We start from the raw sequence: 24803 nt of genomic DNA, 5'->3' as shown, positions 1-24803 counted from the left end.
GTCTTTTAAAATGCGTATTGGAATGGCTTTATAATGTAAATTTGAAATCTGCTTTAGTTCTCTGAAAATTTCTGCTGCTCTCCGTTTCGAGTTGAATCTTACAATAACATCTTTTTGATCTCCTTGACTTCGAGAGCCAAATGCCCAATGTACTCTTTCAAATTCGCCTGGGTCACACTTAATGTTATTTTCATCAAACCATTGATAGATTGCTTGGATAAGACGTTTACCCTCAGCAAAATCTGGTTTGAATCCCCTCAGGCGGAGATTAGCTCTTCTTTGTCTGTCCTCCAAGTTAATTATATGTAACTCCTGGCGACTTTTCCCTTCCTCCAGTCTCACAATTCTCTGATCTTGTGTTTTTGACTGCTCTTTTAAATCCGCAACGCCAGCCCCAACGACAGCTATTTCCTTTTTCATGTCTTGGAGCAACTGCCCCATATTAGCAAATGCCGTTAACAGTGAATCCATTTTTCCCTCCAGCTCCATAGTAGATGCCATCTTCCCTTTGTTCTCAGTTTTCCCCCTACTCACGTTTAAAACTGCAACTTGCTTCTTCTTTTGGCTCTTTTTTGTAAAGTTTTCAAAGGCTCCACTCAATCCGCTCCCTCTCAATCCGCTTTTCACCAAGCTAGAGAGGGTAGTCAGGGGTTAACTTTCACTTTTCCTAATTCACATTAGGGAGCTCTCTGTAGATGCGTCTATCTAGTTCGACGCATGCGCAAACACTTATGCTCCTTAAAAAGTTCTGGTTTCAGTTTAGCCGCTTACCCCAATTAGCCAGAAAGTTCCTTTATCATAACACAGTTCTTTTTAAAAATCTCTCCTCCGGCTAAGGTGCAGGTCACAGTCAATAATTAACTATTTCTCTTCCTCCAGCACAAAATTTACTTTCCTTTTCATTCTGGATGACATCAATTAATCAATCCCATTTTCTGTTTGCAGTCTTTCAAGGTTAAAGGAAGTGAACGGCTTCCACTCCACTGCTGGTGGAGGCTCTTGGACGACGCCTGTGGGGTGTGCAAAACCCCCCAAACTGGCACCAGACCAGGTCCCCTTCTTCCCCTCCACTTTAGGGAGGTTCTGGGCTGATTCAAAAGAATCAGCACCCCCCAGACAGTGGGGGTTCGGCAATTTCCTCCAGGAGCAGAAAAATGCTGTGTTGCCTTGGTGGATGACCATGCCTTCTCCTGTCCAATCTCTTCTTAAAATCTCCTACTGATGGAGCACCCACAATTTCTGAAGACAAGCTATTCCATTGATTAATTATGCTCACTGTCAGGAAATTTCTCATTATTTCTAGATTGATCCTCTCCTTCATTGGTTTCTGTTAAGACATTCATGAACTGAGAGAACCATGTTAACAAGGTTAGCCAATAAATAGGCATAGCATTTTCAAATATTTATAAATATAAAATATTTATGAAGATATTGGCAAATAGACTTGAAAATATTTTACCAAAAATAATTGAAGAGGATCAATATGGATTTGTGAAGGGAAGGAAAATAAGTGAACCAATTAGAAATGTAATAAATGTGATGCACCATGCGACCCTTACTAAAAAGAAATTAGGAATTTTGAAATTAGATGTTTATAAAGCTTTTGATAAAGTTAACCATAGCTATTTATATAAACTATGTAAGGAATTAAATATGGGGGGATATATTTTGTGAAACTATAAAAGAGATTTATAAAGGGAACGAAGCGCATATAAGGGTGAATGGACAAAGAACGCAGAAAATTAAAATACTAAATTGCACCAAGCAGGGATGTCCTTTATCTCCAATGTTATTTGTAATAGCAATAGAGATGTTAGCTAATAAGATAAGACAAGATAACATTTGGGCAGGATACAAAATAGGGGAAATAGAAATGAAATTAAACCTATTTGCAGATGATGCAATTATACTGACCCAGACCCCGATGGAGATGATTAAAGGTATAATAAATATTCTACAAAAGTTTAAACAGGAATCAGGATTGTCAGTCAACATGGAAAAATCAGAGATTATGTGTTTAAATACAAGTCAGAGAGAGCAGATAGAAATTAGGAAAGAATCAGGGTTGAAGTTAGGACTAAAGAAAATTAAATATCTGGGAATTTGGTTATTGAGAAATCCAGCGAAAATTGAGGAGGTGAATTATAGATTAATATGGAGGAAAATGTTGAAACAGATGAAGAGCTGGAAAGAGAAAAAGCTCAGGAGAATCTCTAAAATAAGAGTCTTGAAAATGATGATAATTCCCAAAATGATGTATCTGTTTCAGATACTGCCGGGGGGGGGGGAGGGGCTGGCTATCAGCATCCAAGTTTAGAGAGTGGGATAAAAAATTTAATTACTGGGTTGAAGAAGATAAGAGACCAAGAATAAGAAAAAAGTGGTTAATAGCGAACGGAAAGGAGGGTGGATGGGGAATTCCTTGTTTGGAGCTGTATAGGGAAGCATTTCAAATTTAAAGATTAATGGAGCTGCAATTATTCGAAAATAAATGGGTGAAACTGGAAAAATAGATAAGCGGGATAAAGAATAGAGAATTAATCTTTATAAAGTGGAATAGGAGTGACTTAAATAAACTAATAGGTCCCATGAAAGGGACTATGGAAATCTGGAAAAAAATGGCAGGGGAAAATAGGATTATATAAATCTAAACTGTCATCAATTTATGTAATAAATAAAGATAACAAAATAAATTTAAATAGGGGTTGAAAGTAAGAGGGATAACTAAGATAGAACAGTTATATGAGAAGGATGGGAGGCCAAGTAGAAATCATATAGAATGATGGCTGGGTAAGGGAAGATGGCTACAAATAAATGCAATATGTAAATATCTGAATGAAAGGGGGAATAAAGAAGCATTATTTAGGGAGGAGATAGAGCTAGAGAAAATAATAAGAGAAAAAACTGAGGGTACAAAGGCGCAAGCAAGCAATATATAAGATGTTAGTGAAGTCAGATGGGGATGTGATCCAAGGATTGACTAAATGGTGGCAAAATGAGATAAAAGTAGAGGTGCAAGAGATGGAAAATATAGTAGAGAATATAAGGAAAATTAAGAATACAAGAGTTAGGGAAATGAGAAGGAAAATATTACATAAGTGGTATTACACACCTGTTCAACTTGCACACTTTCAGCAGAACGTTAAAGGTATCTGTTGGCATGGGTGCCAAGATAAAGGAGTGTTTATGCATATGCTCTGGGAATGCCCAGTGGTGCAGAACTTTTGGCAAAAAGTGCAAGAGGATATTAATAGGATATTAAATATAAGATGGACGATTACTAAGGAAATGGCAGTATTAGTAAGAAGTAGTGAGATGGGAGAATACAGAGAAATAAAACAAGCAGCGATAGAAAGCGCTCAGGCGGTAATAGTCTTGGGGTGGAAAGACACGACAAAATGGACAATGTAAAATTTGTATAGGTATATGGTACTTTCAATTCAAGATTATGGATAAAAGGATGAATTTGATTAATGAAACTGATTTGCAGCAGGTGATGGGGCGATGGGACAAGGTAAGACAATATATGGCTAGTAGGATCCGAGACCAAGCTATAAGAAACAAGTTGGAATCACTCTATAATATATAAAGAAATATTTCACTCTTGGGTTTAAATGATTTATACAAGAAATACCCCCAACTGGTGGTGGGTTATGATTGATTGTCTGGTGGTGGGCACAATCACTGAGCACATGTTATATGTTATATGTTGTGTGTGTGTTTTATATTATAAAAATCAATAAAAATATTTTTTTAAATAAATACCCATAGCATCTTACGTTAGCAAATGGGAGCTAACCACTTCTGAATATGTGCAGATAATTGAAACTGGAATTTAAGCTTAGGGCAGTGTGCAGCTCCAGTCTCCGCTCTGTACTCACTCTGAACAGAACTAAAACAACTTTCCTGCTTGTGTTTATCTGTAACTGATTGAAGAAGAATTATACTTGTGGTAGTCTTCGGAGAGGGGCGGCATACAAATCTAAATAATAATAATAATAATAATAATAATAATAATAATAATAATGTATATATATATATATATATATATATATATATATATATATATATACAGTGGTACCTTAAGATACGAACCCCCCGTCTTACGAACAACTCGTGATACGAACCCGGGGTTCAGAAAAATTTTGCCTCTTCTTACGAACTTTTTTCGAGTTACGAACGGTTCAGGAGGCTGAAGTGAAGTCTGCCCGGAGACTAAAAATCTAAAAATCCCTTGTCTCCCCAACCCGTATTCAATCCGGGTTGGGGAGACAAGGGATTTTTAGATCTTTTATTTCACCCGGTCAATCACGAGATGCAAACAAACGCCCAACGTGTCCGAAAGCCAGAGACTTTGGCTAGAGGTCTCTCCGACGAGCTCCGGTTCTCGTCGGAGAGACCTCTAGCCAAAGTCTCTGGCTTTCGGACACGTTGGGCGTTTGTTTGCATCTCGTGATTGACCGGGTGAAATAAAAGATCTAAAAATCCCTTGTCTCCCCAACCCGGATTTTTATATCTTTTATTTCACCCGGTCAATCACGAGATGCAAACAAACGCCCAACGTGTCCAAAAGCCAGAGACTTTGGCTAGAGGTCTCTCCGACGAGCTCCGGTTCTCGTCGGAGAGACCGCTTGCCAAAGTCTCTGGCTTTCGGACACGTTGGGCGTTTGTTTGCATCTCGTGATTGACCGGGTGAAATAAAAGATCTAAAAATCCCTTGTCTCCCCAACCCGGATTGAATATGGGTTGGGGTGACAAGGGATTTTTAGATCTTTTATTTCACCCGGTCAATCACGTGATGCAAACAAACGCCCAACGCGTCCATCCTTCCAGAGGCGGCACGGTCTGCCTACTCGGGAGAGGCCACCGGGCAAAGATGCAGCCGGTCGCCTCTCGGCCATAAGCGGGGCGCTGCCTGCTGCTTCCCTTGCCTCGGCTTCCCCCACCTGCTCCTGCGGCGGCAGCGGGGAAGAGGCCCTGCCGGGACTCGCCCGGGCTCTCGCGGCCAAACAGGCGCGTGGCTCGCCTTCCTTTCCCACCCACGGCCCGGCATCGCCCGTGCGCCGCTGCCTTCGCGCCCGGCCTGCTTCTCGCCCAGCCGCCGGCACTGACCATGCTGGGGACCCGGCGTGACCGGCTGCTCATTCTGCTGCTTCTCGGGGCGCTGCTCAGCGCCGATTTCTACTTCCACCTCTGGCCCCAAATGAGGCGGCGCCTCGGTCCGGCCACGGAGACGGCTGAGCCCCGCTGCTCCTGCCCCGCCGAAGAAGCCGCCGTCGCCGCCGGTCCAAAGCTCCGGACTCGGCCACCCGCCAACCTGAGCAGCCAGGCCCCCCCACTCCAAGCTGAGGAGGCTATTCGCGCACCCGCTCTACAGCACCCCCGAGAGGCCGGCCGAGAAGCTGCTCAACGGGCAGGAGGTGCTGCGTTACTACCGGCGGAAAATAGCCCGCTGGAACAGGTGCGTGGGCCCGGACGTGGGGGGAAACGCGGCTCGGGCGCATAAGACCCGCGTTGGAAAAACCTGCTTGTCGCTGCGATGCCTTGCGGGGGCGGGGGTGAGGGAAGAGCGTGGGTGTTTTAAAAGGTCGCAGCCGGCCTGGGGGGCTTGCCAGCACCCCCCCGCACCCCGAACCCGGGTGCGGGGGGTGCTGGCAAGCCCCCCAGGCCGGCTGCGACCTTTTAAAACAGCCGGAAAGCTGTTTTTTGGGGGGGGGGGTTTTGGTTGCACGGATTAATTGACTTTACATTGTTTCCTATGGGAAACAATGTTTCGTCTTACGAACCTTTCGTCTTACGAACCTCCTCCTTGCACCAATTAAGTTCGTATCATGAGGTATTACTGTATATATATATATATATATACACATACATACATACAGTGGTACCTCGAGATACGAGTTTAATCCGTTCCGGACCTGCGCTCTTAAGTCGAGCAGCTCTTATCTCGAACGACTTTTCCCCATAGGAATTAATGTAAATAATTTTAATTAGTTCCAGCCCTCAAAAAACTCACAAAGTTAGTCTAAATTATGCAAAAAGACATTGCAAGAATAAATGTAACTTTACTTATTAATAAGATGATAAGCTGAGAGCTTTCCTTCCCTTCCTCTTTTTACCCAAAACAATCAACATGGCAAACTTTTATTTTTATTCATTAAACTGTAGTTATTTATTCAACTTCACTGCCACCCAATCCTGTAGAGGGAGGAAAGAAGGGAGGAAGGAAAAGGAAAGCAAGAAATGGAGGGAGGAAAGGAAGGAAGGAAAGAAAGAAAGGAAGGAAGAAAGAAAGGAAGGAAGAAAGGGTGAAGGGACAGGAACAGAGGAAGGAAGCAAGGAAACTTATGAAAGGGGAGAGTAACTTCACTGCCACCCAATCCTGTAGAGGGAGGAAAAAAGGGAGGAAGGAAAAGGAAAGCAAGAAATAGAGGAAGGGAAGGTAAAAGAGAGAAAGAAAAAGAGCAAGAAAGAAAGCAAGCAAGAGAGAAAGAAAGAAAATGAAAGAGAAATAAAAATAGAGAGGGAGAATGAAAGAAATGGAAGGAGGGAAGGAAGGAGAGAAAGCAAGAGAAAGAAAGAAAGCAAGAGAAAGAAAGAAAGAAAGAAAGAGAAAGAAAGAAAGAAAGAAAGAGAAAGAAAAAAGAATGAAAGAGTAAGAGAGCAAGAGAGAAAAAGAAAGAGAGAGAGAAAGAAAGAAAGAAAGGCAACTTCAAAGAAAGACTCACTGAGCATCTCTCACTCTCTCTCTCTTTCTATCCCTCTCTCTTTCTCTCTCCCCTCTCCCCCCTTTCCCTCTCTCTTTCTCTCTCTCCCTCTCTCTTTCTCTCCCCCCTCTCCCCCCTTTCCCTCTCCCCCCCCAGGCCGGCAGCGATGTTTTAAAACAGCCGCGCCGTTTGCGAGCTAACTCCTGAGGTGCGGAAGTTCGCCTTTGGCGTTTGGGCCACTCGGAATGTGAAATTCAAAACAGCGTTCGGATCCCCCCACCCCCAGCAGAAGCCAAGGACCCCCAGAGTGGGGCGGCAGGGGAGGCGACCGCCTCTCCACTCACCAAGTGCCGGGATACGAGCCGAGAAGAGCCGGGCTGGCTTACTTTCCTTCCTTCCCGCGCTGATGCAGAGCCACTCGAACAAAGCGTCACGCCCCCCTGATGCTTTTGGCGGCAAAAGAGCCCAGCGTTGCTTCGGAAGCCGCCGAAAGCATCAGAGGGGCGCGACGCTTTGTTCGAGTGGCTCTGCATCAGCGCGGGAAGGAAGGAAAGTAAGCCAGCCCGGCTCTTCTCGGCTCGTATCGCGGAGAGGGGCGGCATACAAATCCAAGTAATAAATAAAATAAAATAAAAAAATGTCTCTCCTCTCCCAGCTCTTGCTTCTAACCTTCCTTCAGGTGCTTTTGAGAAAAGGTTGATGTCTAATATCCAACATCAAACCATCCTTCATCTTCCAACCAACCATCTCACAACATCAAACTGACATCTGTCAGACCACTATCCCACAACAACAAATGGACATCCCTATCACCTCAAACAAAGAATAGGAAAGCATGGCCCTTACTTCCTCTAACCAACTCAAAACCATTCCCCAACACAAGACTAATCTCAAATGTAAACTATTAAATGCTAGAAGTGTAGTCAACAAGATGTCTGAATTCCTCCTTCTACTAGACACCTCCATCTTCGATATAATTTTTATCTGTGAAACATGGCTAAATGCTTCCTACCCAGACCCCATTATCACAACTAAAAAACTACCATGTTTTCCACTCAGACCATGAATCCTGCACAGGAGGTGGAGTAGCTATATTCTACAAAAAAATAACTGAATCTAAAAAACATCAAAGTTGCACAGGATCTATTGCTCCCTGAAACTATTGTCTCTGATTTATCCCTAAATATCACAATTCACTTCTTATTTTGCTACAGAGTTCCAGACTATGACATCACATATGCAAACAAATTAACCACACTACTAACGTGGGCAACCCACTGCCCATACCCCATTATCTTCCTCGGAGACCTCAACTTACTACACATTAACTGGACCTTAAATGAATGTAGCACGGAACCCATCCATTCCACTATATATAACACTGTCACCTGTCTAGGACTCGACCAACTAGTAACCAACAATACTAGACTAGATAACTGTCTGGATCTCATCTTCTGCAACAGCAAAAGTGTAATATATGGCTTACAAATAAAAGAACCATTTTCCAACAGCAACCTGTTGTGGTTGGCCCTGTTCCTCCTGCAACAGGGAATTTGGATGTTGGTCTAGGGGAATCCTCAGGTTCACAGAGACTTGTATTATTGCCAACAGCATCTAATAGTGAAGATTCATTGCCAAGGTCAGACGGTGGAGAATTAGAATCAGACGGCGAGATGGGTGCAGCCAGCCCATTAGTTAATGACCCCATTAGTAAGACATCAGAGTCAGAGGACGATCGGTGGTTAGATGCCCGTATGCACAGGCTCATGGCTAGAAGGGAACAACTGCACAGGTATCGTCGGAGATAAGGGAGAACACCGGTTGCTGAGGCAATTAGGTTGGTGGGGTTGATGATAAATTATGGGTGTTGGGGAGTGTGCATGTGGGCATTTATTCATTTGGAGAAGGATCATTGCCAAGGTTTGGACTTTTCCAGGACTTCTGTTGACTATTTGGACAATTCACAGTTAACTCTTGTGGACTCAAAGAAGGGGGAGCTGTGTGGAATCACAGCTGCCTTAATTGCTCTCTTTTGTTCCTGCTTTTGACTGCATTCCAGGGCTGTTATCTGGGTGAGAGAAATTCAACTCTGCTTAAGTGTGTATGCTTTTAACACTGTTTCAGATAAACTACTTTTATTTCTTTTGAGCCGGCATGTGTGTGTTTGACTTTGCATTCCTCTCTTACTGGGGGCTGTTAATGACAAGCCCATCACAACACGATCACAACATGATAAACTTCAGTCTCAACCTAAGCCACACTAAGATCCACCAAAATAATGCGACATCCAAATTCAATTTCAAAAAAGCGAGCTATGAACTCATTGAAGCCCATCTCTCAACATTAAACTGGCAAACTTTATTCTCTGACTGCAACACTACTGATGACCTCTACAACACATTTTTGTTCGAAATGAAAATAATTATTAGACTTCACGTACCACTAACATATATCACAAACAAGAAAAATAACCTTCCCATTTCAATAAGAAAATTACAAAAAAGGAAAAAAATCTCTCTGACATAAAAAAAAAAGGACAAGTAACCAACTTTAAAAGTTGATATAAAAGCATATGCAATCAAATAAAAGTAGAATGTCTCGATTACCACAGCAAACAAGAAGAAAACCTCCTGTGCACCAAATCTAATCAAGCCTTCTATAACTTTGTCAACAACAAACTCAAGGACTCTAAACCTTTCCCACCTCTCAAAGGACCCAACAACAAAGAATACCATGATGATTCATCCAAAGTTAACCTCCTCAACTCATTCTTTGGCTCTGTTTTTGCTAACAGTAATGGCTCATCCCCCAATTTCATCAATCCCACCTCAAACTCCCTCAACAACCTAACCCAAATAGACTTCACTGAAGACCGTGTTGAAAAAGCATTATGTGACCTTAAATCTTCTCTATCAGTCAGACTAGACGGTCTATGTGTATACTTCCTAAAAAAGCTCTATTCTGCTATAGCTTAACCACTAAGCATAATTTTTGAAAAATCCTTCAGTACCAGCACATGCTGCATCCCATGCAAAGTCATGGAATAATCATAAACCAATCAATTACTCTCCACCTAGAAACTAATGATCTGCTCTCTAACAAACAATTCAGATTCAGAAAAAAAACTATCCTGCAACCTGCATCTCCTCCACTGCAAAAATATATGGACAGCTCATCTAGATCAAGGAAAATCGATAGATACAATTTATATCGACTTCCGCAAAGCCTTTGATTCAGTAGTCCACGACAAACTACTCCTAAAACTCAAATCCTATGGCATCTCAGGATCCTTCCACAGCTGGATTCCAGCATTCCTGTCAAACAGACAAGTGGTCAAAATAGGAAACACCATATCCACCCCCATCCCTGTTAAAAGCAGTGTTCCCCCAAGGTAGCATACTGGGTCCAATGCTCTTCATTCTCTACATAAATGATCTTTGCGATCACATGTGTAAGAAAAAACCCCCCAGAGCTCTGTACAATAAAAACCTTTATTGTCAAGTGTTGTCAAATAATACAGACAAATACAAAAAATTAAAAAACCAATTATGCATAAAAGGGATCTTGGAACAGGCTTGCTGATTCCAAGATAGCTTGGGTGCAAATGATCTGCATATATATAGTGTTTTACATGATACCAACCTCCTCTGTCCACTTCCCCAATTATGGAATTGCTTTCTGCTATTTCATCATCTTCTCTTGGGGGAATTTTTTATATTATTTATCATGTTGTTTTGCTTGCTTCTCTGAGCGTTTCCTGGCCTAGGTTTGGAGATCAATGTGCCCTTAGCTTAGTATCAAAACATTTCCTAGGATCATATATCTAAACATTTCCTGAAACCAACTTGTTTTTCTCCTGTTTCACTGTTTTGCAGTCGCTTCCTGGCAAGGCCTGCTTTTTTGAAATGAAAGTTCACAAGCTTACTGTTCTGCCGGCGTGTCCCAACCGCCCGTAATTACAGGGTAATTGGTTCAAAAAGACACACACCACACGATAGAAGGAAAACCAAAAGTCTTTATCAACAGAAAAGTAGAAACAACTCCCTTTTTAAATGTCAAAGGGATTTTCTGGTACACACAAGGCACAGGTTAAATGCAATCCAATTTCTCACCCAGTAACTAGGAAATTGAGTCCAATTCCAAAGTCCAGAAAGTCCACACACAATCTTGAACAGGGAAACAGCAAAACCACAATCTTGATGAAACTATGAATCAGATAAATTAACACGAGGCTAAATCAGCATGCTGCCCTTTTTATCTGTAGCACTAATTACAGCAGCCCCACCCAACCATAGGTGGCCTCACTTATCTCCTGTAATAATCCTTCAGTTGTTCTCTCCTATGCATCACTCTACGCATGCGTGGGTCTGTCATAAGTTCTTGTTCAGAATCCAGGGATGATAAGGATGATTGATCTCCTCTTGGGCTGTCTGCCAAACTCCCCTCTTCCCTGCCACTCACACTTTCTTCATCAGAGGAGACTTTGTCAGGAGATTCTATCGGGAGCAAAACAGGCCTGTGGCATGTGGATGTTTCCCCCACCTCCACCTCCACATTCCTGGGGGCAGGAGCTGGGCCAGAGCCAACCACAACACTTACAAATTTAGAGAAGTGTTCTTATGTAGGCCCTAAATTTTTGTAACAACATCACAAGCAACTGTGTTCTCTTTGCCGACGATGTAAATCTCTTAAACACCACTAATAACACAACTACTCTTCAAAAAGACCTAGACTCTGTTTCTGATTGGTCTAACACATGGCAACCCCAAATCTCAACCAGCAAATGCTCTGTCCTACACATCAGCAAAAAGAAGCAGAACTCCAAATATAAACTGAATAAACAAATGATCAAAGATAACCCCCACTCGGTTAAAGACCTCGGAATACTGATAACAAAAGACCTACTCACACTGCTTACAAAACTTTAGCCAGACCCATCCTTAAATACAGCTCATCTGTTTGGAACCAATACTGCATCTCAGACATTAACACCCTCAAAAATGTCCAAAGATACTTCACCAGAAGAGCCCTTCACTCCTCCACTCGAAACAAAATACCCTACAAAACTAGAATTACAAACCTGGGTCTAGAAAGCTTAGAACTATGATGCCTTAAACATGATCTAAGTATTGTCCACAAGATAATATGCTACAACATCCTGTCTGTCAACAACTACTTCAGTTTCAACCACAACAACACAAGAGCATGCAACAGATTCAAACATAATATTAACCTCTCCAAAATTGAATGTAAAAAACCCCACTTTGGTAATCGAGTTGTCGAAGCGTGGAACTCATTACTGGACTACGTGGTGTCATCCCCTAACCCCCAACATTTTATCCTTTCCCCCCCCCCCAATTTTTTTATTAATTTTCATAAAATAAACAGACACACATACAAACACTAAACATAAAGTGGGGGTGTATTTCCCCCGCTTCTTTTGAAAGTGTACATTCAAGTACAGAAAAAGAATACATAATTGAATATATGTTAAATGTTAAAAGGTTTAGTAAATTTGAGTTAAAGTTTTACAAATCTTGAATACAATATGAATATTAGGTAAAATTAGTATAACATAGTCATAAAAAAAAATACCTTTAATGTAATCTTAATTACTATAGTAAAATACCATATTCATCAAACAAAACATTTAAACTAATTTCAACTATTATACATATATAGACCAAAGTTCTTAATATGTTGCTTATACTTATACTTATACATAAACTACTATGTCATAATCATCAAAAAATGCATTTAAACTAGTATTAATATTGTTATCACCTAGGTAAAAACAAATACAAAAAGTTAACTAGAAATAAATGTGTATATCTTATTTTTTCTTATCTATCCATTTATAAACATTGTTCCATGTTTCATAAAATTTAGTATCTTCTTGATCATTTAATCTTCTTGTCATCATGTCCATTTCAGCGCAATCTAGTATTTTAGATATAACTTCTTCTTCCTTGGGGATTTCCTCCCCTTTCCAATTTTGCGCATATATTATTCTAGCCGCAGTTAATATGTGTATAATTAGGTAAAGAATTTCTTTCTTGTAGGTCTGATTGGTAACTCCTAATAAGTAAAATTCTGGGGTATTATCTATATCTTGCTTTATTATCTCTTTTAATATTTTCTCGATCATCTTCCAATATATTTTAGCTGTACCACATGTCCACCATTGATGGTAATAGGTTCCTATATCCTTCTTACATTTCCAGCATAATGGGGATGTTTTGGGAAACATTTTTGCTATCCTATTTGGTGGGAGATGCCATCTGTAGAACATTTTGATTTGATTTTCTTTTAATGAAACTGATTTGGTCATTTTCCAGTTATTAATCCAAACTTTCTCCCATGTATCTATGTCTATTTCCTTGCCAATATTTCTACACCATCTTATCATAGTATCTTTTAAAGTCAACTCTATATTTTTATGAGCGATGAGAAATTTATATATTTTCCCTATCATTTTTATTGGATTGGTAGTAATTAGATTGCTTAAAAGATTCTTACTTTTATTAAAAATATAAAGAGTTTTATCCTTTTGGTATCTAGATCGAATCTGAGCATAATGCCACCAGTCTATTATTATCCCTTCTTCTTGTAATTTAATCCTAGATTTTAGCTTCATCTGGTCATTTAGTAATTCTTTATATCTATAAGTTATTTTCTTGTCTTTTATGGACTTTGGATGCATTATTGCTTCTAGGGGAGCTAGCCATTCTGGGATATTTAAAAAGTGATTTTTCTTTATGTCTTTCCAGACTTCTAGTAGATACTTCCTTAATGTATGCCTTTTAAAATATGAATGATTTTTTTCCTTATCGTACCATACAAATGCGTGCCATCCAAGCATAAGATCATGTCCTTCTAAGTTTAGTATTCTTTTGTTCTCTAGAGTTATCCACTCTCTAAGCCATGTTAATGCGGCAGCCTGATAGTATAATTTCCAATTTGGAAGGCCAAATCCTCCTCTTTCTTTAATATCTTCTAGGCAGTTCATTTTTATCCTTGCTTTTTTCCCTTGCCATATGAATTTTTTAACTAGGTTTGTTAAAGTTTTAAAAAAAATTCCCCCTGGATTTATTGGAATTACCTGGAAGAGAAATAAAACCTTGGGTAGAATATTCATCTTAATTGTTGCAATTCTTCCTAAAAATGATATTTTCAGATTATTCCACATTGCTAAATCTTTTTTAATTTCTGTTAGTAATTTTGTATAATTATCATTTTTTAATGTTATTGTTTTCGCTGTTAAATTTATTCCTAAGTATTTTACTTTTTTTACAGTCTTTATTCCAGAGATGCTTTCTAATTTAGTTTCTTGTGTTTTGTTCATATTTTTAGTCAAAAAATGTGTTTTGCTTTTGTTTATCTTTAAACCTGCTACCTTTCCATATTGTTCAATAGCTTGCAGTAAAGTAGGAACTGTTGTTATCGGTTCTTCAATTATGAACGTTAAGTCATCTGCAAAGGCTTGGACTTTATAAGTTTCATCTCCTACAGTTAAACCTTTTATTTTAGGATCCGCTCTTATTTTAATTAATAGAGTTTCAAGAATCATGATAAATAACAATGGTGATATAGGGCAACCTTGACGAACTCCCTTATTTATATCGAGTGTTGGTAATTGATTGTTGTTCAATATTATGTTAGTTGTTTGTTTTGAATATATAGTATCTATTAAGTTAACAAATTTTGGGCCAAATCTCATTTTATTTAATTGCATTTTTATAAATATCCAATTGACGTTATCAAAGGCCTTTTGAGCGTCTAGAAACATTAAAGATGCTGTCTTGCCTGGATATTGTTCATAATACTCTAATGTATTTATTACTGTTCTAAGATTGTTTTTAATTTGTCTCCCTGGTAGAAACCCATTTTGGTCTTGGTGTATTATTCCATTTATAACTCTTTTGAGTCTGTCTGCATAAATGGCGATAAATATCTTATAATCTACATTTAATAATGATATGGGCCTATAGTTTTTAATTTTTTCTGGGTCTGTGCCCTGTTTGTATATTAAAGTTGTCAGTGATTCTGACCAAGATTTAGGAATTTTACCCTCAAGTCTACATAGATTGAAGGTTTCTAACATGTGGCTTCTTATTGTTTCATTTTCTATCTTGTACCATTCTGCCGGTATGGCGTCTGGGCCTGTGGCCTTGTTGCTTTTCTGTTTTTTAATTGTTGTTAGGAGTTCTTCCATAGTTATTGGTCCATCCATGGTGGCCTGTTGGTCTTCTGTTATTTGTGGTAATTTTGAAGCTTGTAAATAGTTAAAGACTTCATCTTCGCTAACATTATCTTTGGCATATAGATCTTTATAAAAATTATACACAATGTCTGCCTTTCCTTCTGTATCATATTTTATTGTACCATCTTTGTCTTCTAGTTTTTTAATTAATTTTGATTGGCGCTGTTTTCTAAGTTTATATGCTAACCATCTGCCTGGTTTATTTGCATGTTCAAAATAGTGTTGCTTTGCTCTTTTAATTTTTTCAGTTATTTGGTTTTGTTCTATAATTCTAATTTTATGTTTAATTACATTTATTTCTGTTTTTAAGTCTCTGTTCTTAATGTGTTGCTGTGATAAAAATTCTAATTGTTTCAATTCATTTATTAATTGTGCATACTTTAATTTATTTTCCTTGTTATATTTTGCAATATAAGATATTGTTAATCCTCTTATATAAGCTTTAGCTGTATCCCATAAGTTCTGTGGCGTAGTTTCTGAAGTTTTGTTGATTTCAAAAAATATTTTTAATTCCTTTTCGATCCAATCCTTATATTTCTTATCATTCAATATATTTCTATTCATCCGCCAATTATTCTGTTTATTATTCATTCTCATAGAAACCACTATTGGATTGTGATCGGCCCACGTATTAGCATCTATCTCTACATCTCTTATTTGTTCTGCAACCGTTTTTGGTGCCCATACCATGTTTATTCTTGTCCATATTTTGTGGGGGTTAGAGTAAAAAGTATATTGTCTCTTATGGGGGTATCTTTCCCTCCAAATATCATTTAACAATAATTCCCCTTTCATTTTTTGAAAAGTACTAGGTAGCAAATTCCTTCTTGTCTTTTTGTTTCTTTTCCTTTTATTGTTACCTCCCCCCCCTGAGTGGTCTAATTGTCTATTCGGGATAGCATTAAAATCACCTATTATTAATACATTTTCAATAGCTAGGTCTATTATTGTTTGATGCAAATTTTTATAAAATGTCATTTGATCTTCGTTAGGGGCATAAATAGAAACAACAGCTAAAGGTCTAGGTTCAATATCAACTTGTACAATCAATATTCTACCCTCATTATCCTTAAATATTTGTTTGGAATTTATAGAGTTCTCAACATACATCACTACACCTCTTTTTTTTAATCTGCTAATGCAGCATACATTTTTCCAATTTTTGGATTCAACAGTAATTTTTGGTTGTTTTTTTAATATGCACTTCTTGTAATATTGTAATTTGAGCATTTTGATTTCTAATTTTAGAAAAAATTTGTTTCCTTTTCCTTGGTTCATTAAGTCCATTGACGTTTACAGAAAAGATTTTTAAATCTTTACTTGTCATTTGATAGGTTTTTTGGTTTTTCGCTGAGGTTGAACTCTTCTGGCGCCTTGGTCCTGCTCTATTGCCTGAGCAGTAGCCCCCAGATCTTCTTCTTGCTGAGATGTTAGTTTTTCCCCTGGTTGTTGTTGAACTAGTTGTTGTTCAACCACTTGTTGCTGGTTTGCATGGTCCAGGCGGCTGATGCCACTGTTTTCAAAAAAGTACATAGCTTGTTCTACATTTTCCAATTTGTATCTTGTAGAGCGCCATGTCAGAGAAAGGCCTTGTGGGATAAGCCAACGGTAGGTTACATTCTCTTTGATCAGAATTCGGGTTAGAAAGTGGTAATCTCTTCTGCTTTCTCTGACACTTCTTGGAACTTGTTTTAGTATTTTTATTTCAACTCCTTGATGTTGGAGTTTGGCATTTCTTGACCAGTGAAGTATGTCATCTCGCAGAGCTTTTCTTGTGAATTTAATGTGTATCTCTCTTGGGAGGTTATGACGACGGATGTAGCTATTTGAGATTCTGTATACTTCATCGATTTCTTTCAGTAGCGCTGTGGGATCCTCTTGGAGTATTCCTCCAATAGTTTCAGCCATAGTCATTTTTAAATCTTCATCTTTTTCCTCTTTTATATTCTGAAATCGAAGTCCATACGAAGCTCGTTGCATCTCCAACTGAGTGATTGATTCGTCATATCTTCTATATCTTGCATCAGCTCTCCCTTCAAGGTAGTCCATTCTTTTTTCATTTTTGTCAGATTTCTCTTCGACTTTTTTGACTCGGTCATCACTTTCTTGTAATGTTTGTTGAATCTCCTTTATCTGGTCTTTCATCTCACCCATATCAACTTTCAGTTGGGCCATCTCCATTTTAAATTCCGCCAGGTCTGCTTTTATAGCTTCTCTTTGTTGTGTTGCATCCTCTTTTATGGCCTCTCTTTGTTGGGTGGCTTCCTCTTGAGATTTAAACATAAAGTCCTTCAAAGTGTTCAAAGTTTCTTGTAGTGTTGCAAAATTGGACTGCATTGTTTTTTCTTTGTCTTTGTCCTTTGTAGACATGGTTAACACCTGGTGCAACGGAGAAGGGTGCGGTGACCCTTGTGGAGAGGGAATTGTTGCTGTAGTTTGTTTTTTGACCGTTTTGACAAAGGTTGAAGTATTTGACATTGTCTAATTCGAATCCACTCTTTAAAATTTAAATTGGTTTAAGTTAATTTCCAATTGTATGTAGTAAAAGGAAAAGAATTCCTATAAATTCCAAATCTATCAAACTATTTTTGACAATTTCCCTTAAAATATAATTCAATTACCAACAATTACCAACAGAATTATTGTGATTTTTAAAACTCTAAATATGCAATGCCAAGAAGAGCAGGTGTAAAACTTTTTTTTAAAAAAAACAAATAAGTAAAAAGTAAAAGTTAGAAATGAATAATCTAGTGCCCCCAACATTTTATCCTTAGACTATCCACGGTTGACCTCTCCAGATTCCTAAGAGGTCAGTAAGGGGCATGCATAAGTGCCCTTGAGTGCCTTCTGTCCCTTGTCCTATTGTCCCTCCTATATCTTATATATCTTTTCTTCTATTCCTATATCTTTTCTTCTATTCTTTCATTAATATATTTTATTCCTATATCTTCTATTCTTTCTTTGATATATTTTACTATGAGTATATACTCTTTAAACTTCATTGTGTATTGGACAAAATAAATAAATAAAATAAATAAAAATAAACAGTGAATGAATAGATATGGCAACTATGTCAGCCAATGAGAGCTTAAACTCATCTGAATCTGTGCAGAAAATTGAAACTTAAGATCAAGGAAAATTCATCGATGCAATTTATATCGACTTCTGCAAAGCCTTTGACTCAGTGGTTCACGACAAACTTCTCCTAAAACTCAAATCCTACGGCATCTCAGGACTCCTCCACAACTGGATTACCGCATTCTTGTCAAACAGACAACAAGTTGTCAAAATCGGAAGCGCCATTTCCTCCCCTGTCCCTGTCAAAAGCGGCGTTCCCCATGGGAGCGTACTAGGTCCTACTCTTTTCATCCTATACATCAATGACCTCTGCGATAATATCGTAAGCAACTGTGTACTTTTTGCCGACGATGTGAAACTCTTCAACACCACCGACAACACACTCACTCTTCAAAAAGACCTTGACTTCATTTCAGATTGGTCCAACACCTGGCAACTTCAAATATCAACCAACAAATGCTCTACCCTCCACGTCGGCAAAAAGAATCCAAACCACATATATGAACTGAATAAACAAATCCTCACTACCAACCAACACTCAGTAAAAGACCTCGGAATACTCATTTCAAATGACCTAAGTGCTAAAGCCCACTGCAACAATATCGCCAAAAAAGCCTCCAGAGTTGTTAACCTGATCCTACGCAGCTTCTGCTCCAGCAATCTCACACTACTCACAAGAGCCTACAAAACCTATGCCAGACCCATTCTCGAATACAGCTCATCTGCCTGGAACCCACACAGCATCTCAGACATCAACACTCTCGAAAACGTCCAAAGATACTTCACCAGAAGAGCCCTCCACTCGAAACAGAATACCCTACGAAAATAGACTAACCATCCTGGGCCTTGAAAGCCTAGAACTATGGCGTCTAAAACATGATCTAAGTATTGCCCACAAGAGCATACGCTGCAACGTCCTTCCGGTCAATGACTACTTCAGCTTCAACAGCAACAACACAAGAGCACACAACAGATTCAAACTTAATATCAATCGCTCCAAACTTGACTGCAAAAAATACGACTTTAACAATCGAATTGTCGAAGCGTGGAACTCATTACCGGACTCAATAGTGTCAACCCCCAATCCCCTACACTTCTCCATTAAACTCTCCACGATTGACCTCTCCCGATTCCTCAGAGGCCAGTAAGGGGCGTATATAAGTGCACTGATGTGCCTATCGTCCCCTGTCCAATTCTCTTTTCTTACCTCTTTTATCTTATATATTCTCTCCTCTATATATATTCTCTTCCTATCCACTTCCCTTCTTTTTACTTCCTATCTTTATATATATATTCCTAATGTATATTCTCTCTCATATGTATTGTATATTGGACAAAGAATAAATAAATAAAAAAAAAAGCTAGAAGGCTGAATGTGGCTCAGCCCACTCTGTACTCTGCTCTGAACTTATGACTGCTGCTACGTTAAAGAAGAACTCTGCTATTGGTATTGTAAATATTCATCTGTTATTATGTATATAAAGAAGTTAATGAATCCAGCTGAATCAGTTATCTGTGTGTGCTTCTGGAAATGTTTTTCTGCAACAAACTCTGATAGTTGACATCAGGGATGGGCTACTGCCCAGATTGGGGGGGGGACACAGTGGGGTAGCGAAAATGGAACTTCACCCAACAGCACCCAATTTGTACTGAAAGGTGTTGAAAGAAAATGCATAAGCCACGCCCACAGTGTGGTAGTAAAAATTTTGGTAGCCCTTCCCTGGTTGACACCCTCTTTTCTGGCAAGATTTACATAATGGTAGAATTGTAAATAACTGCATTCACGCAGCAATACTATGCTATGAATAATATTATTGGACCACAACAACTGAGCTCAAACAACTTGGCAAACTAAACACAAATATACTGTCTTATGGTTTAGTAGTATATTGTGTAAATGGTATTTTAATTTGAAAAGGCAGCTTCTTATATGTCTCTGAAATGGCGCAGTTCTGCAGGCTACTTCTGCTGCTTGCCTACTGCCTACAATTTGGCAGTTGGAATCTCAGCAGGTTCAAGATTGACTCAGCCTTTCACTCTTCCAAGGTTGGTAAAATGAGGACCCAGCTTGTTGTGGACAATATGCTGACTCTGTAAACTGCTTAGAGAGGGCTATAAAGCACAGAGGTGGGCTTCTTTGGGGAGGGGGTCCTTTCCGGCTCCCTACAAGGAGGCACTTGTGGGTACCCTCCTAAAGAAGCCTTCCCTGGACCCAGCCATTCTTAACAACTATCGTCCAGTCTCCAACCTTCCCTTTATGGGGAAGGTTGTTGAGAAGGTGGTGGTGCTCTAGCTCCAGCGGTGCTTGGAAGAAGCCAATTATCTAGGCCCTCAACAGTCAGGATTCAGGCCTGGCTACAGCATGGAAATTGCTTTGGTCACCTTGATGGATGATCTCTGGCGGGCCGGGACAGGGATTTATCCTCTGTCCTGGTGCTTCTTGACCTCTCAGCAGCTTTCATTACCATCGACCAGGATATCCTTCTGCGCCGGCTGGAGGGGTTGGGAGTGGGAGGCGCTGTCCTTCAGTGGTTCTCCTCCTACCTCTCCGGTCGATCGCAGTCGGTGTTAGTGGGGGGTCAGAGGTTGACCTCTAGGCTTCTTCCTTGTGGGGTGCTTCAGGGGTCGGTCCTCTCCCCCCTGCTATTTAATATCTACATAAAACCGCTGGGCAAGATCATCCAAGGGCATGGGTTGAGACATCATCAGTATGCTGATGATGCCCAGCTGTATATCTCCACCCCATGTCCAGTCAACGAAGCAGTGGAAGTGATGTGCCGGCGCCTGGAGGCTGTTAGGGTCTGGATGGGTGTCAACAGACTCAAACTCAACCCTGATAAGACGGAGTGGCTGTGGGTTTTGCCTCCCAAGGACAATTCCATCTATCCATACATTACCCAGGGGGGGTGGGAATTATTGACCCCCTCAGAGAAGGTCCGCAACTTGGGCGTCCTCCTCAATCCACAGCTTACATTAGAGAACCAACTTTCAGCTGTGGTGAGGTGGGCGTTTGGCCAGGTTTGCCTGGTGCACCAGTTGCAGCCCTACTTGGACTGGGAGTCAGTGCTCACAGTCACTCATGCCCTCATCACTTCGAGGTTCAACTACTGTAACGCTCTCTACAGTATGGGGCTACCTTTGAAAAATGTTCGGAAACTTCAGATCGTGCAAAATGCAGCTGCGAGAGCTATCATGGGCTTCCCTAGGTATGCCCATGTTACACCAACACTCTACAGTCTTCATTAGTTGCTGATAAGTTTCCCGTCAAATTCAAAGTGTTGGTTATGACCTATAAAGTCCTTCATGGCATTGGACCAGAATATCTCCCGGACTACCTTCTGCCGCAGGAATCCCAGCGACCAGTTAGGTCCCACAGAGTTGGCCTTCTCCAGGTCCCATTGACTAAACAATGTTGCTTGGTGGGATCCAGTGGAAGAGCCTTCTCTGTGGCAGCCCCGACCCTCTGGAACCAACTCCCCCTGGAGATTAGGATTGCCCCCACCCTCCTTGCCTTTTGTAAACTCCTCAAAACCCACCTCTGCCATCAGGCATGGGGGAATTGAGACATCTCCCCCAGGCCTATATAGTTTATGAAAGTTATGTTGGTGTGTATGTCTTGCTTTTTAAATAAGGGTTTTTTTAGATATTTTAAATATTAGATTTGTTATACATTGCTTTTATTATTGCTGTAAGCCGCCCCGAGTCTACAAAGAGGGGCAGCGTACAAATCTAATAACTAATAATAAAATTAATAATAATAATAATAATAATAATAATAATAATAATAATAATAATAATTCAACAGGTTCTGACCAATTCTGGATAACCTTTAGCAGACATTTTGAGTAATTCAGAAAACCAGTAAATACCACCTCTGACTGGCCCCACCCTATATTGTCTGCCTCCTGAGTCCCAGCTGATTGGAAGGAAATGGGGATTTTGCATCTATCTATCTATCTATCTATCTATCTATCTATCTATTTATTTATTTATTGGATTTGTATGCCGCCCCTCTCCGCAGACTCGGGGCGGCTAACAACAGCAATAAAATAGTATATAACAAAATCCAATACTAAAAACAGTTAAAAACCCATTATATAAAAACCAATCATACATACAGACATACCATGCATAAAATTGTAAAGGCTTAGGGGGAAGTGTATCTCAGGGGGCAGAGGTGGGTTTTAAGCAGCTTTCAAAAGGCAAGGAGGGTGGGGGCAATTATAATCTCTGGGGGGAGTTGGTTCCAGAGGGCCCGGGCCGCCACAGAGAAGGCTCTTCCTCTTGGTCCCTCCAAGCGACATTGTTTGGTTGACGGGACCCGGAGAAGACCCACTCTGTGGGACCTTACTGGTCGCTAGGATTCGTGCAGCAGAAGGCGGTCCCTGAGATAATCTGGTCCGATGCCATGAAGGGCTTTATAGGTCATAACCAACACTTTGAATTGTGACTGGAAACTGATCGGCAACCAATGCAGAGTGCGGAGTTTTGGTGTAACATGGGCATATTTGGGAAAGCCCATGATTGCTCTCGCAGCTGCATTCTGCACAATCTGAAGTTTCCGAACACTTTTCAATATATATATTGAAATCAATATAGCTATTGGTAACTCTGTATACAGTAGTACAGTGTTCCCTCAATTTCCGTGTGGGATGCATTCCAGGACCGCCCGCGAAAGTTGAATTTCCGCGAAGTAGAGATGCGGAAGTAAATACACCATTTTTGGCTATGGACAGTATCACAAGCCTCCCCTTAACACTTTAAACCCCTAAATTACCATTTCCCATTCCCTTAACAACCATTTACTCACCATTATTACTGGTACTCACCATTGAATAAGACACTTAATGATTCTGATATTTATAAACATAATTATTTATTAACAATAATTATTTTTTTGGTTATTTATTTGCAAAAATTATTAGTTTGGCAATGACATATGACGTCATTGGGTGGGAAAAACCGTGGTATAGGGAAAAAACCGCGAAGTATTTTTTAATTAATATTTTTTGAAAAACCGTGGTATAGGCTATTCGCGAAGTTTGAACCTGTGAAAATCGAGGGAACACTGTATTCTAATTCTTATGCTTCCTGCTCCATGCTACTCTAGATTTCAGTTGCCCTCCTCTTAGGTTGTGATCTTTTCAAAGCTATCAAGATAAATACAAAGGTGGACCATCCTATTGAAGGATCTATTTTAGACATCTGTTTAATTGCTGAGAAAACACTTACTCTCCCAGATTTAATCTTGGATGAAAACAGTGACAAGGAATGTATACAGAGAATTAAATGACAATTTAATAATGTTTTATGGTAAGTAATGGAAACGTAATCCACTATACAAGCATCAACCTAGCACACAATCTATATATTATTTAGTCATAGCATTTTACATGATTGTTGACATTCTAATATCAGCCAGGGAAAACTACTAGCAATCAGCTTTACCTCATCAAATGGTACAATGCCATTGGTAACAGCAACTGCATTACATAGTTTTATTCCAGATGCACATTAAATTTTGAAGAGCTGTGATGGTAGAGTGGTTGGAATACAGCATTAAAGGCTAACTCTGCCCACAGCCTGGAGTTTGATGCCGATGGGCTCAAAGTTGACTCAGCTTACATATTTTCAAGATGGTAAAATAAGGAGCCAGGTTGTTGGGAAGGACATATTGACATTGTAAAGGGGTGGGATGTAAGTCTAAATGCTACTGCTATTGTTATTGCTAAATTTGGGGGTGGAGACTGTCACGCTGTGGTTGACAGCCTCCAAAGACATTGAGAAACATCCAGTAGTTAGATAGTTAACTCTGTTTATTAATGTAGCTCCTCCTTTGTGATGTAACTGCTTTGCTCACATCCTCCTCCTTGCAGGAAGAAGAAGCTCTCTAGCTTCCGAGCAACTCCATTACGCTTCACATTCATTAGCAATGTAGATGTCCATTTTATGTCTCTTCAGACAAACTTTATTTTTCTACTTTTTCTAATAAAAGTTAAGTTCATTTGAACATGCTCTGTCTGTACTTTAATGACCATCTCCTCCGGAAGGTCCTGGTTCAGTCCTAGCGGGCTGAACACCTTGCAAAGGTAAGGACCCTCTAGATCCAACATGGTAAGCAGACGAAGGCTTGCTATTAAAGAAACAGACGCTTACTCTCCGTAAACTCACTGGCTGTTCTCCAGATGCCAGCCAAACGGAAGAGGAATCCCCTCACGCAATCCTACATCGATTTAATCTCCGGCCAGCAGCTTGCTGAGCTCAAAGAAATTATCCGTGCTACGGATGTGAAAAGGAAATTAATCATGTCTTTGCAACCTGAGTCGGAACCCTCTGAAGCTGGCGGCACTCATCAAACCGTAAGTCACTCTTACCTGATTGATGATACGGTTACGAGTCGGGAAGAAGAAAGTAAATCTGTCACAGGGTTTCCTACAGGCAGTATTTCAAATCAGCCTAGCGATGAGGAGATAGAAGACGAAACTTGAACACCCTTTCAATCTCAAATTCTCCTGTCATCAGCTTTGCCCTGTAAGGCTTCTGCCAAGACAAAGCACTTTGACAATCCGGTCTCTCTCACTTCTGCCAGAATAAAGGGGACCACCTCAAATCTACAAAAGATTGAGGAACTAATTGGGAATCTTGAGAAAGAAATTCATGAGTTAGAGTCATTCTGTCTTCACTTTGATAATTTACCTACTATGAAAAATAATGCGCGCAAGAAATTTGCTTCAGTTTATTTTCCTAAGGAAGGT

Source organism: Erythrolamprus reginae, chromosome 5 (genome assembly GCF_031021105.1).
Source record: "Erythrolamprus reginae isolate rEryReg1 chromosome 5, rEryReg1.hap1, whole genome shotgun sequence".
NCBI lineage: Eukaryota > Metazoa > Chordata > Lepidosauria > Squamata > Dipsadidae > Erythrolamprus > Erythrolamprus reginae.
This window is presented reverse-complemented; position numbering follows the sequence as displayed.